The sequence below is a fragment of the Pleurodeles waltl genome, chromosome 8 (assembly GCF_031143425.1).
Source record: "Pleurodeles waltl isolate 20211129_DDA chromosome 8, aPleWal1.hap1.20221129, whole genome shotgun sequence".
In the NCBI taxonomy this organism is placed as follows: domain Eukaryota; kingdom Metazoa; phylum Chordata; class Amphibia; order Caudata; family Salamandridae; genus Pleurodeles; species Pleurodeles waltl.
Window position 1 is genome coordinate 1,157,098,124 of NC_090447.1, and position 13,137 is coordinate 1,157,111,260.

Sequence of the window (13,137 nt, forward strand, 5' to 3'; positions counted from 1 at the left end):
GCTGTGCGACAGGGGGGGGACGGGCCCAGGGAACCCACTCTCCACGAGGCCCTCACCACCATCATGGGAGCATACAACCGCTCCCAGGAGACGATGGCGTCGGTACTGGCCCGGTTCCAGGAGATCCAGGTACTGCAGGAGGAACACTATCGGGGGTACAGGGAGGACATCAGAGCCCTCACCTCCACCCTGGTTACCATGGTAGGGCTGCTGCAGGACCTCATCAACACCAGGACGGACACTCAACAACAACAAAGGGCCCCTGCCACTAGCCTGGACCAAGAACAGCCAACCACCTCCGCCGGCGCTAGTGGACAGGAGGCCCCCGCACAACAGCAGCCCACCAGACCCCCACCTCCTGCAGGAGAAGAACCACCCCGCAAGAGGGCCCTGAGATCTCGCAAGAAGACAGAGTTGGATGTCAAGACCCCCTCCAGCAAAGGATACCACCTGATGTCATCCCACTGTCCCACATTGTCACCCTGTCCATCCTTGAACTGCCCATGCTCCATCTCTCCACAGGCCTATGGACAATGCACCTGTGTGACTGTTACTCTGGACTCTGCCATGGACATTCCTTCACCATAGCCCCCACCCACTTGAAACCACCCATCCCATTTTGAGCACTGAAATAAACACCTATTTTGCACAAAACTATCTGGAGTCTGGCTGTGATTTCAAAATATTGTAATTGACATGACAGTGCAAATATGTCCTTGTACATAGTGAAGTCAACAAACAGCTGCCACAAAGCTGTAGTCCATGGGGAAACGAAGCACAGGACTCGTAGTGGGGACCCCAGATCTGAAATAGGGAGGGAAAAGCCACAACTCAGTCATCATACACTGGGGCAAATAGACAGGCAGCAGAGATGCAGGAGAGTAGTTCACATTTACTAAATTATGTTTGAATTGTTACCTGTGTCCTATTGGAAGTACTGTTCAATGATTCTGTCCCTGTTGTCTGTTTCAGCCCCGTCGTCTTCCTCCTCGTCACTCTCCACAGGTTCCACAGCTGCCACAACACCACCGTCTCGACCATCCTCCTGCAGGAAAGGCACCTGGCGGCGCAAAGCCAGGTTGTGAAGCATGCAGCAGGCCACGATGATGTGACACACCTTCTTAGGTGAGTACATTAGGGATCCACCTGTCATATGCAGGCACCGAAACCTGGCCATTAGGAGGCCGAAGGTGCGTTCGATCACCCTCCTAGTACGCCCATGGGCCTCATTGTACCGTTCCTCTGCCCTGGTCCGGGGATTCCTTACTGGGGTCAGTAGCCACGACATGTTGGGGTACCCAGAGTCCCCCAATAGCCATACACGGTGTCTCTGTAGCTGTTCCATCACGTAAGGGATGCTGCTATTCCTTAGGATGTAGGCGTCATGCACTGACCCTGGGAATTTGGCATTTACATGCGAGATGTACTGGTCAGCCAAACACACCACCTGGATGTTCATGGAATGGTAACTTTTTCTGTTCCTGTACACCTGCTCCCTGTCTCTTGGGGGAACCAAAGCCACATGGGTCCCATCAATGGCACCAATGACGTTGGGAATATGTCCAAGGGCATAGAAATCACCCTTCACTGCAGCCAATTCGCCCACCTCAGGGAAAAGGATGTAGCTCCTCATGTATTTCATCAGGGCCGACAACACTCTGGATAACACCTTCGAAAACATGGGCTGAGACATCCCAGAAGCAATTCCCACTGTTGTCTGAAATGACCCACTTGCCAAGAAGTGGAGTACTGACAGGACCTGCACCAGAGGGGGAATCCCTGTGGGTTGGCGGATGGGGGACATCAGGTCGGGCTCCAGCTGGGCACATAGTTCATGTATAGTGGCACGGTCAAGCCGGTAGGTCAGGATAATGTGGCGTGCTTCCATTGTCGACAGGTCCACCAGCGGCCTGTACACGGGAGGATTCATCCGTCTCCTCGCCAAACCCAGCGGACGGTGCCTAGGAAGGACAACATGGAGCACACAGTCAAGCAACCCACAGGTACGTACTCACAGCTTGCACAGTAAACGATTCTCTATGCAGTGAATGGCGTGTCTGAGTGGCTATGCAAGGCCTAGGCCTGTGTGACGCAGTTGAAATTGAGCCATGTGGACCCTCGAAATGGCGGCTGCCTGACCTGTGAAGTGTGACAATGGGATGTGAGGTCAATGCGCTGGCGTGGCACACCGCGGCGGTCGGCGGTCGAAGACCGCGGCGCGAAGCCGCATTGGTTAACATTGAAGCCTATGGGTTTCAGGAGCCAATGGCGAAGGGCGCCGGCGGTGGCGGTACGCACCGCCGCGGTACGCACCGCCGCGGATGTGACCGCCATTTTCTATCTACTTATTCACTTGCGACTTGAACTTTCACAGGAGAGGACCTATACTGCAAGTGTTGCTGTGACCTCGGTCTGGAAGGGACAATGGCTGCTGCGCCTGGGGAAAGGGCCCCTGCCTTCACTGGAGAAGAGTTGGAGAAACTTGTGGATGGGGTCCTCCCCCAGTATGCGCTACTCTACGGTCCTCCAGACCAACAAGTGAGTTTAATTCAATATGGATTTGGGGCCACTGGCTGGCCTGGGGGCCTGGCGGGGGGCCTGGCGGGGATGGGGGGCATGTTGGGCCTGGCGGGGGCATGGCGGGGGGCCTGGCGGGGATGGGGGGCATGTTGGGCCTGGCGGGGGGCCTGGCGGGGGGCCTGGCGGGGATGGGGGGCATGTTGGGCCTGGCGGGGGGCATGGTGGGGGGCCTGGCGGGGATGGGGGGCATGTTGGGCCTGGCGGGGGGCATGGCGGGGGGCCTGGCAGGGATGGGGGGTAGTTGGGCCTGGCGGGGGGCCTGGCGGGAATTGGGGGCATGTTGGGCCTGGCGGGGGGCATGGCGGGGGGCCTGGCGGGGGGCCTGGTGGGGATGGGGGGCGTTGGGCCACTGGCAACGAAAATGCAGACAAACTTGAACGTGGTATTTCTCCCTCCCTGTACGTGTCACATAGGTCCGCGCCCATGAGATGATCGGGATTTGGCGTGCCATCGCCAAGGAAGTCCGGACCCTGGGGGTCCACCATCGACGGGGCACCCACTGCCGCAAGAGGTGGGAGGACATCCGCCGCGGGACCAAGAAGACTGCCGAGTCTCTGCTGGGGATGGCCTCCCAACGTAGGCGGGGTGCCTGCCGTCAACTGACCCCCCTGATGTTCCGGATCCTGGCGGTGGCCTACCCTGATTTGGATGGGCGCGTGAGGGCAGCACAGCAGACACAAGGGGGTGAGTACAAGCATTATCTACTCTGTTGTCGCGCAGTGGAGGTGTCTGGGTGGGGGAGGAGGGCTGTGGGTCCCCCTAGGCCAGGGCGATATCTGTAGGCTGGGCACCCCCGTAAGCCCCTGTGTCCAAAGCCACCACCCTCAGTAGTGTGCCAGTACAGCCATCCCTGGGCCGTGTCATCCATGGGTGCAGTTGTCAACTCTAGGCGTTTAGGGCATGTTCCACGGAATGCGTAGGGGACCCCAAGTGCGCAACTTAGTGCAGGGGGCATCTGTGTCTGTCATGTCCGCTAACTGTACCGGTGATCCATGTACTCAAAATCTCTTTATTTCTCTCTCCCCCCCCCTTTTTGTTTGTCTTTCTGTGCTTGTGTGCATCAGCATCATCAGGCGGAGGAAAAGTGGCATCGGGGCAGGAGGGAGCTGCATCTCACATGGCCCAGGAGGGCCATGCCACAGAGTCTGACTGGACCAGTGAGACGGAGGGCGAGGGGAGCTCCACAACGGGGACGACTGGACCCTGCAGCGACACGGACACGTCCTCGGAAGGGAGCTCCCTTGCGGGGGTGGTACCATCCGTGCACCCCGCCATTACAGGTACAGCCGCCACCCAGCGCACCATCTCCGCCCTCCCAGCAGCCCCTCAGCGTTCGCCCCGTGCCCACTCTGCCAGGAAGCCGGGCATCTCCTTCGCCCCAGGCACCTCAGGCCCTGCCCCTGTTACCCCCGCTGCCCTCAGTGAGGAGGTCATTGACCTCCTCCGAACGCTCATTGTTGGGCAGACTACCCTTTTGAATGCCATCCAGGGGGTGGAGAGGGAGGTTCATCGCAGCAATGCGTACCTGGAGGGCATTCATTCGGGTCAGGCTGCCCATCAGCGATCGTTCCAGGCTCTGGCCTCAGCACTGACGGCAGCCATTGTCCCTGTCTCCTGCCTCCCTCTACTAACTCCCTCCTCCCAGTCTCCTGTTCCTCTGCCTGTCCCACCCACACCATCAGACCAGCCTGCACACACCTCAACACCCAAGAGCAGCTCATCCAAACATAAGCACCACAGATCACGCAGACATTCACACAAGCAACATTCCGATGCAGACATGCCAACAGTCACTACCACCTCTGTGACCCCCACCTCCTCGTCTCCCTCCTCCCTCCCTGTGACATCTACACTCACACCTTCATTCACCTCACCATCAGCCAGTGTTTCCATCACCAGCACACCCTCCAGTCCAGTCCGCACACGTGCAGTCACCACCCCCACTGCCATTTACACGTCCCCTGTGTCCTCTCCCACTGTGTCTGTCACCCCCTCTTCCACACCACACAAACGCAGCCACCCACCCACCCAACAGCCATCCACCTCACGACAGCCTCCCGCTCCTGCACCTGCACCCAAAGACAGCAAACTTGTCTCGCCTACAACCACATCCTCTCCCTCCACTCCCATTCCCACTGTACCTACCACTATCCATTGTCCCAGGAAAATCTATCTCTCTATTGCTACCTTCTTTCCTGACCCTGAGCCCCCCCCTCCTTCTCGTCGGGGTAAGAAGAGCACCTCAGCCACCACCAGCCCTGCAGCCCCCTTGACAAGGGTGCAGGGGTATTGGAGCCCACCAGCCCGCAGGTCTGGATCTTCGCCCAGCAGCAAGGGGACAGCCAGCCCACCCCCTGGGAAGAGGAGCAGAAGGCGGAAGGGCCGCCGCCGGAGCCCGGGTTCTATATCCCCCCAGGACACTAGCCAGCCACCGTCAACAGCCACAGCTCCAAAGGGAGGAAAGGGCCACAGACTCCCGACTAAGGAGGGCAAGGGCAGCAAGGCGGAGAAGTCAGGCAGCAGGCCTGCTGCCCATGGAGGACCCGTCACAGCTGCCCAGGAGGAGCCCGCAACCCCCATAGCCGCTGCCCAGGGAGGAACCGGCACAGCTGCCCCGGCAGAGCCCACCACCCCCATAGCCGCTGCCCAGGGAGGACCCAGCCCAGCTGGCCAGGAGGGCCCCACCACCCACAGCCCAGGTGGGCATTGAAGGAGCACCATCCCCGCTGCCCAGGAGGGCACCACCAGGCAATGAGCAGTTGGCCATAGAATGGCCGCCATCTCCAGCACCGCTCCGCTGGGGACCGCTGTCTCAAGAACCGCTGAACTGGGCCCTTCAAGGCAAGTACCGCTGAACTGGGCCCGCCGTCTCCAGCACCGCTCCGCTGGGGACCGCCGTCTCAAGAACCGCTGAACTGGGCCCCGCCATCTCCAGCACCGCTCCGCTGGGGACCGCCGTCTCAAGAACCGCTGAACTGGGCCCTTCAAGGCAAGAACCGCTGAACTGGGCCCCGCCGTCTCCAGCACCGCTCCGCTGGGGACCGCCGTCTCAAGAACCGCTGAACTGGGCCCCGCCGTCTCCAGCACCGCTCCGCTGGGGACCGCCGTCTCAAGAACCGCTGAACTGGGCCCTTCAAGGCAAGGACCGCTGAACTGGGCCCTTCAAGGCAAGGACCGCTGAACTGGGCCCTTCAAGGCAAGGACCGCTGAACTGGGCCCTTCAAGGCAAGAACCGCTGAACTGGGCCCTTCAAGGCAAGAACCGCTGAACTGGGCCCTTCAAGGCAAGAACCGCTGAACTGGGCCCCGCCGTCTCCAGCACCGCTCCGCTGGGGACCGCCGTCTCAAGAACCGCTGAACTGGGCCCTTCAAGGCAAGAACCGCTGAACTGGGCCATTCCAGGCAGGAACCGCTGGCCCTTTGGCAGACGTGGCAGGGCAGGATCTGTCTCGGGCAGGGCTGCAGGATTTCCTCTGGCCAACATGCCTCCTCCAGTGGCAGTGGAGTCTGTTATGGACTGTTTGGACTGTGGCTTTGCACTCCCCAGGATGGCCCAATGGGCAGGCAACCCACTGTATGGACTGTATGGACTGTGGCTTTGCTCTCCCCAGGATGGCCCAGTGGGCAGGCCACCCACTGTATGGACTGTATGGACTGTGGCTTTGCTCTCCCCAGGATGGCCCAGTGGGCAGGCCACCCACTGTATGGACTGTATGGACTGTGGCTTTGCTCTCCCCAGGATGGCCCAGTGGGCAGGCCACCCACTGTATGGACTGTTTGGACTGTGGCTTTGCTCTCCCCAGGATGGCCCAGTGGGCAGGCCACCCACTGTATGGACTGTTTGGACTGTGGCTTTGCTCTCCCCAGGATGGCCCAGTGGGCAGGCCACCCACTGTATGGACTGTTTGGACTGTGGCTTTGCTCTCCCCAGGATGGCCCAGTGGGCAGGCCACCCACTGTATGGACTGTATGGACTGTGGATTTGCACTCCCCAGGATGGCCCAGTGGGCAGGCCACCCACTGTATGGACTGTATGGACTGTGGCTTTGCACTCCCCAGGATGGCCCAGTGGGCAGGCCACCCACTGTATGGACTGTATGGACTGTGGCTTTGCTCTCCCCAGGATGGCCCAGTGGGCAGGCCACCCACTGTATGGACTGTTTGGACTGTGGCTTTGCTCTCCCCAGGATGGCCCAGTGGGCAGGCCACCCACTGTATGGACTGTATGGACTGTGGCTTTGCTCTCCCCAGGATGGGCCAGTGGTCATGGAGTCCCCTCGTGGATCTGGCGTCGTGTACTCAAGTGGCTGAGGTGTCCCCCCTTCCCTTCCCCCTGAGGTGCCTGTCCTTTTTTCTTTCTGATGCCCCTGCAGTGTTCTCTCCGTGGAGTTCTTGTCGTGGGACTGGGCCTTGCCCCTTTGCTCAGGACCCCTGTGGTCCACGGACAGTGGTTGGACTACATTTAGTAGATGTATATATTTTGTACATAGTTTGTTTATTTATTGGGATTACTGCTGTCCATTTTTCAATATATCTGCCCGTTTAAGATCTCTTCTTTTGGTCTTTGCATTATTTCGGAGGGGGGGGTTTGTGGGTTGTGACAGTGATCTGTGGGAATGCATTGATGTGTGTGTTGTAGTGGGTGTGGGTGGGTGGGTGTGTGCCGGTAATCTTTTCCCTCCCCTGTGTCGTAGGTGCAGTACTCACCGATGTCTTCCGCGCCGCCGGGCGTGCTCCTGGTACAGGAGCAGGTATAGGAGTGCGGGGATGACCTGCAACTCGGGTTCCATACTGCCGGAATCTCGCGTGGAGTATGTGGAGGTGAGCGTTTTCCCGTTCGTAGTCTGTTTCCGCCGTGTTTTTATCGGCGGTGCTCCCACCCCGGAAAAGGTGGCGGATTGGTGGGTCGTGATAGGGTGGGCGGTACATTGTCTGCCGCCTGGCTGTTGGCGGGGACCGCCGTGCTGTTTGTTTGTTTCGCCGTGGCGGGCGGAGTGTTAATGCGGCGGGCTGTGTTGGCGGTTCCCGCCAGGGTCAGAATTGCATATTTTGGACCGCCGGCCTGTTGGCGGGTTGGCCGCCGCTTTATCACCGACCGCCAGGGTCAGAATGAGGGCCAAAGTCTTGTGACTTAACATGAGCATTACATTTCACCACGGCAATTTCAAGAGGTAACTGAATCGCATGCAACAAGTCCTTAATGTGTTCGCCATTTTTCTCTGGAGAACCAGAAGAGGTCATGAAACCTCTCTGTGACCACAATTGGCCAAAATCATGTACCATTCCAAATCCATATCTGCTGTCAGTATAGATAGTGACGCTCAGATTTTCAGCTGCGTGGCATGTATTAGTAAGTGCAATTAATTCTGCCACTTGTGCGGAATACACTTTCTCGAGCCATGAAGCTTCAATGATACCAGCTATGGTACACACAGCATAACCAGCTCTCAGCATTCCAACTGAGTCTCTCAAACAGGATCCATCAACAAACATAATGCAGTCATTTTCCTTTAACTGCGTATCTTGAATGTCAGGTCGGGGCTTGGTACATAGTTATGTTACATCAAGACAATCATGCTCCACTTCCTCTTCATTATTAATCTCAGTACTTTCAACAGGAAGTAGAGTTGCCGGGTTCAATACAGTACACCACTTCAAGGAGACATTTGGTGACCCGAAAATAATTGTCTCATATCGGGTAAGTCGGGCATTTGTCATGTGCTGAGTTTTAGTTCGAGTCAATAGAATTTCAACTGAATGTGGAACCATTACTGTTAAGGGATGTCCCATCACTATGCCTTCACACTGCGTGAGGCTCTGACCAACTGCTGCAACTGCGCGCAAACAACCCGGTAAGGCTGCTGCGACGGGGTCCAAGGTAGCTGAAAAATACGCTACAGGATGGTTTGCACCTCCATGGACCTGTGTCAAAACAGACAAAGAACAAGCATCACGTTCGTGACAAAACATTAGAAAAGGCTTTGTGTAATCAGGCATACCTAAAGCTGGTGCCCTGTACATGCACTCCCTCAATTCCATGAATGACTCAAGCTCTTCTTTGGACAGAGTTATGGTATACGGGTCATCCTTAGTTTCTTTACCTGTCAGTTTTATCAATGGTTTAGAGATAATAGAAAAGTTGGGGATCCACTGGGGACAGTAGCCCACCATTCCCAAAAATATTCTGACATCTCTCTTTGTTGTCGGGGGGTTCATTTGCAATATGGCTGGCACCCTTTCTTTTGATATTCTCCTGGACCCTTTTTCAATCAAGTGTCCTAAGTACTTCACCTCTCTTTGACAGTATTGCAACTTCTTTGGAGACACCTTATGTCCGTTTTTTCCCAAATGGTTCAGTAAGGCAATTGTGTCATGCCTGCAGTCATCTTTTGTCCTGGATGCAATCAGCAAGTCGTCAATGTACTGCACTAGAGTTGAACTGAAAGGCAGTACTAAGGACTCTAAGGGGGTCATTCTGACCCTGGCGTTCCATGACCGCCATGGCAGAGGGCGGCGGAAGCACCGCCAACAGGCTGGCGGTGCTTCCTGGGCGATTCTGACCGCGGCAGTAAAGCCGCGGTCAGAAAAGGGGAGCCGTCGGTTTCCCGCTGGTTTCCCGCTGGCCCAGGGTATCCGCCATGGCGGCGCTGCTTGCAGCACCGCCATGGGGATTCCGACCGCCTTCCCGCCAGCACGTTTCTGGCGGTGTCCACCGCCAGAACCAGGATGGCGGGAACGGGTGCCGTGGGGCCCCTGGGGGCCCCTGCACTGCCCATGCCACTGGCATGGGCAGTGCAGGGGCCCCCTAACAGGGCCCCACAAAGATTTTCACTGTCTGCTTTGCAGACAGTGAAAATCGTGACGGGTGCCACTGCACCCGTCGCACCCCTGCAACTCCGCAGGCTCCATTCCGAGCCGGCTTCATTGTTGAAGGGGCTTTCCCGCTGGGCCGGCCGGCGGTCTTCTGGCGGTCGCCCGCCGGCCCAGCGGGAAAGCCGGAATGGCCGCCGCGGTCTTTCGGCGGGAACCGCTTGGCGGGCGGCGACCGCCGACCGCCGCGGTCAGAATGACCGCCTAAGTCCTTTTTCAATATCTGATTGAAGATGGACGGTGAGTCAAAAAACGCTTGAGGAATTCTGCACCAACTGTACACCTTGTCCAGGAATTTGAAACTGAATAAAAACTGGCTGTCCTCATGAAGAGGCACCGAAAAGAAGGCTTGTGACAAGTCAACAACGGTGAACCAGTCTGCATCACACAGAACCTGAAACATAATCACTGCTGGATTCGGCACTATGGGGCAACACTTTACCACAATCTTGTTTATTTTCCTTAAGTCCTGCACAATTCGAACCTTCCCACAAGGCTTTTTCAGACCCATTATTGGTAAATTACATGGGCTGCTCAATACTTCTTTCAGAACCCCTTGCTTTACAAGATCCGCAATTATTTGTGACACCTGAATAAGGACATCTTGTGCCATATCGTACTGCGGCACCTGGAGAAACACTGCATTTGGTTTTACTTGTACTTTAACTGGTTCCACTCCTTTTATCAGTCCCACTTCCTTTCCTGTCAAATCCCACACTTTCTCTGTCACCGTTCCCTGTAACTCGGCTGGCAAATCAGTCACTGTAAGCATCGGGAATAATGTTTTCAAAGGGTAATCTTCATTCGCGGTTTCCGTCTCTAACTCTGAAAACTGACCATCATCCCCTTCATCATCACTGTTTGTCTGCACCTCAATTCCATCGTTGGAACAGGTAATTGAACATTTCGTTTTACATAGTAAGTCTCTCCCCAGTAGGGACACAGGACTTGAATCACAGACTACAAACTTATGCAGTCCCTGGAAGTTTCCAATCTCAACTTGCACCGGATCTGTAATCGGATTTGTCAAGTACTGGTTTACTACTCTGATCACTCTTATGATATGCCCTGAAAGTGGTAATTTTGGAACATCTGCACTTCTGACTGTAGAGCGTGTAGCTCCAGTATCAACCATGAATGAGACCTTGTGACCCATCACCTTTCCTTCTACATAGGGTCCCCTTTGATCTACTTCTAGGGATGCTGCAAGCCTGCACTCTTCACTGTCTGAACTGTCATCTGACCATTCCTCATTCACTCCATCTTCACCACGCAATGGGAATTGCTGTACTGTATTATTTTGGCTCACCACCTGACCTGTGACCTGCTGAAGAAGCATCACCTGTTGCTGTCCCATGGGAGCTAATGGTAATTGCATTTGCTGTGTAGGTACCATGGGAACCTGCTGTTGTACCTGCTGCATTTGTGCTGGTTGAACACGTGGCATTTGCATTTGCTGCATGGGCTGTAGCCCTTGTATCTGAACCATGTTATTTTGGAAGTTCGGATTTTGACTTCTCAATTTTGGACCGCTCACACATTTTGTAATGTACCGACATTAGTGCTTTGTTGAACGACACCATCCTGCACCACATTTGGGCATTCCAGCTTCCAATGCCCCACGCCCCCGCACGCGTGACATGGTGTCATCTTTTTCATCCCTTGCGCATCATTTTGAACCACCACAGTATTCAAATCTGGACCGCCATTCACAAAACCTCGACCTCGGCCTCTCGGTTGCGCCTGAAACACACCATTCCCTTGCGGGTGCTGCTGTATCATCTGCTGGATTCCATTTCCCTGCATACCTACCTGTACTTCCCTTATCTGCATCACCATCACTTTCTCCTTCAACTTTCTCTGCTTCAGCTCAATCTCGTTACTATAGTATTTCGCATATTGCAACACCTCATCAATCGGCTTCGCTTGCCAACAGATCAAATGATTCTTTATCATCTGGCTAACCTCTGGTCTCAGACCTTCCAAAAATCTGAACACGAGATGGTTCATGTCTTTCGGTTCAATGGTCTCAGTGCCACTGTAATGTTTGAATGCCTTCAACAACCTCTCATAGTAAGCATGTATCGATTCTTTAACCTCCTGCGAGGTCCGGTCGATTTTCTGCCAATCAATCACTTTCGGCGACACTTTCTGCTTCAAAAACTCAGTCACTTTGTGATAATACTTCATCACCTCCTCAGAGGGTGCTCCGGTCACCATATCCCTTGCCGGCTCCTGTGTCGGCCAGTCTACACCTCTCTTGCCCTCAAGCCATAAATCGGGTGTAACAATGATCTCAAACAAGGTATTCAAGTCTTCCCAGAGACACTTCGCAAGCTTCACAAACCTATCTGTTTGCTGATACCACTCTATCGGCTTCTCCCTCAACCTGGGATAATCATTCGTGAATGACAGTATGTCTCCCCTAGTCCATGGTACATGGATCAGAACCCCACCAGCTGTTTCTCTCATGGGTAACATCTTTACTGATCCCGTATCTGGTGAAGCTTTAGCTTTACTTGATCCCGGACTATCGCTCTTCTCTTTATCTCTTTTCTGTGCCCATCTGCCTTCCCATTTTTCTAAGGCTCCCCAAATCCGAGCACTTTGCAGTATTTCTTTTAGATGCGCTTTCATTCCATGTGCTCGAAATCCTTTGAGCCAAAGTCTAACCTGTAGCTTCTTTTCAAATGTTTTGTATTCTCAATATCAATATGGTATTTGTCTTCCAGGTTCGCCAACCTCTGGTGTACCTTACCTACTTCTTTAGTGATTTTAGGACACAGATACCTCAATTCTGCTTCTGTGTATGACTCTAATCTGTTTACCCCCATTGTTCTTCCACTAATTCAGCAGCTTCCACGCCTAATCTCACAAAGTTCAGGTATTCATCTTTTTCTGACCTTTCTGGCTTCTCTGCAGTTACTGTAGTCTTTTGTGAAGCATATGTCTTCTCTAACCACTCATTTAACTGTACCGTAAAACCTTGCAGTGAAATATTCCCTGTATGCATCATTGGCGACTGTGAAGCATTCGTACTTATTGTCTGTGGAGTTAGCACACCTAGCCCTGCATGTCTCATTGCCTCCAATGGTGCTTCAACCGGGCTAAGGTCTAGCAAAGTCCTCGGTCTTTCGACCGCTTGCTCTCCCAGAGCCATTAACTGGGGAGTTCCTATGGACCCTCCTCTTATTGTATCCTGGGTCATTACTCCCTGATCACACAGGCTTACCTTGTGTATACAATGGCACCGGTGGACCAACACTAATTGGTAACGATATGGCAGCAGGTGTCTGACCTGGTCCAAAACTCCGTGGAGCAGCAACTCCAAAGGTTTGATTCTCTGAAGCCGGTGCAGGTACTAATGGAGGTCCTGCTGCTGGATTATACCCTGGTATCAGCTGTTGCTGCGGCTGGGGCTGCAATTGTGGAGTTGGCTCAATGTGCACTAACTTCGATTTTGTATATATCGGGTCTGGCGGCACTATCAGATTTGTAGTAGTCTCTAATAATGGGACGTCTGGATAGATTCTCTGTATCTGCGGTGGAGGTTGCAACTGTATCTGCATGTCTGGCGCAGTGGGTACACTGACACCATTTTGTGTCAAAGTAGTATCACTAGTCTGTACTGTATCAGTAACTCCCTTCTCCTGCGTCTGGTTCCCAGGACCAGCACTCGTGCTCAGCA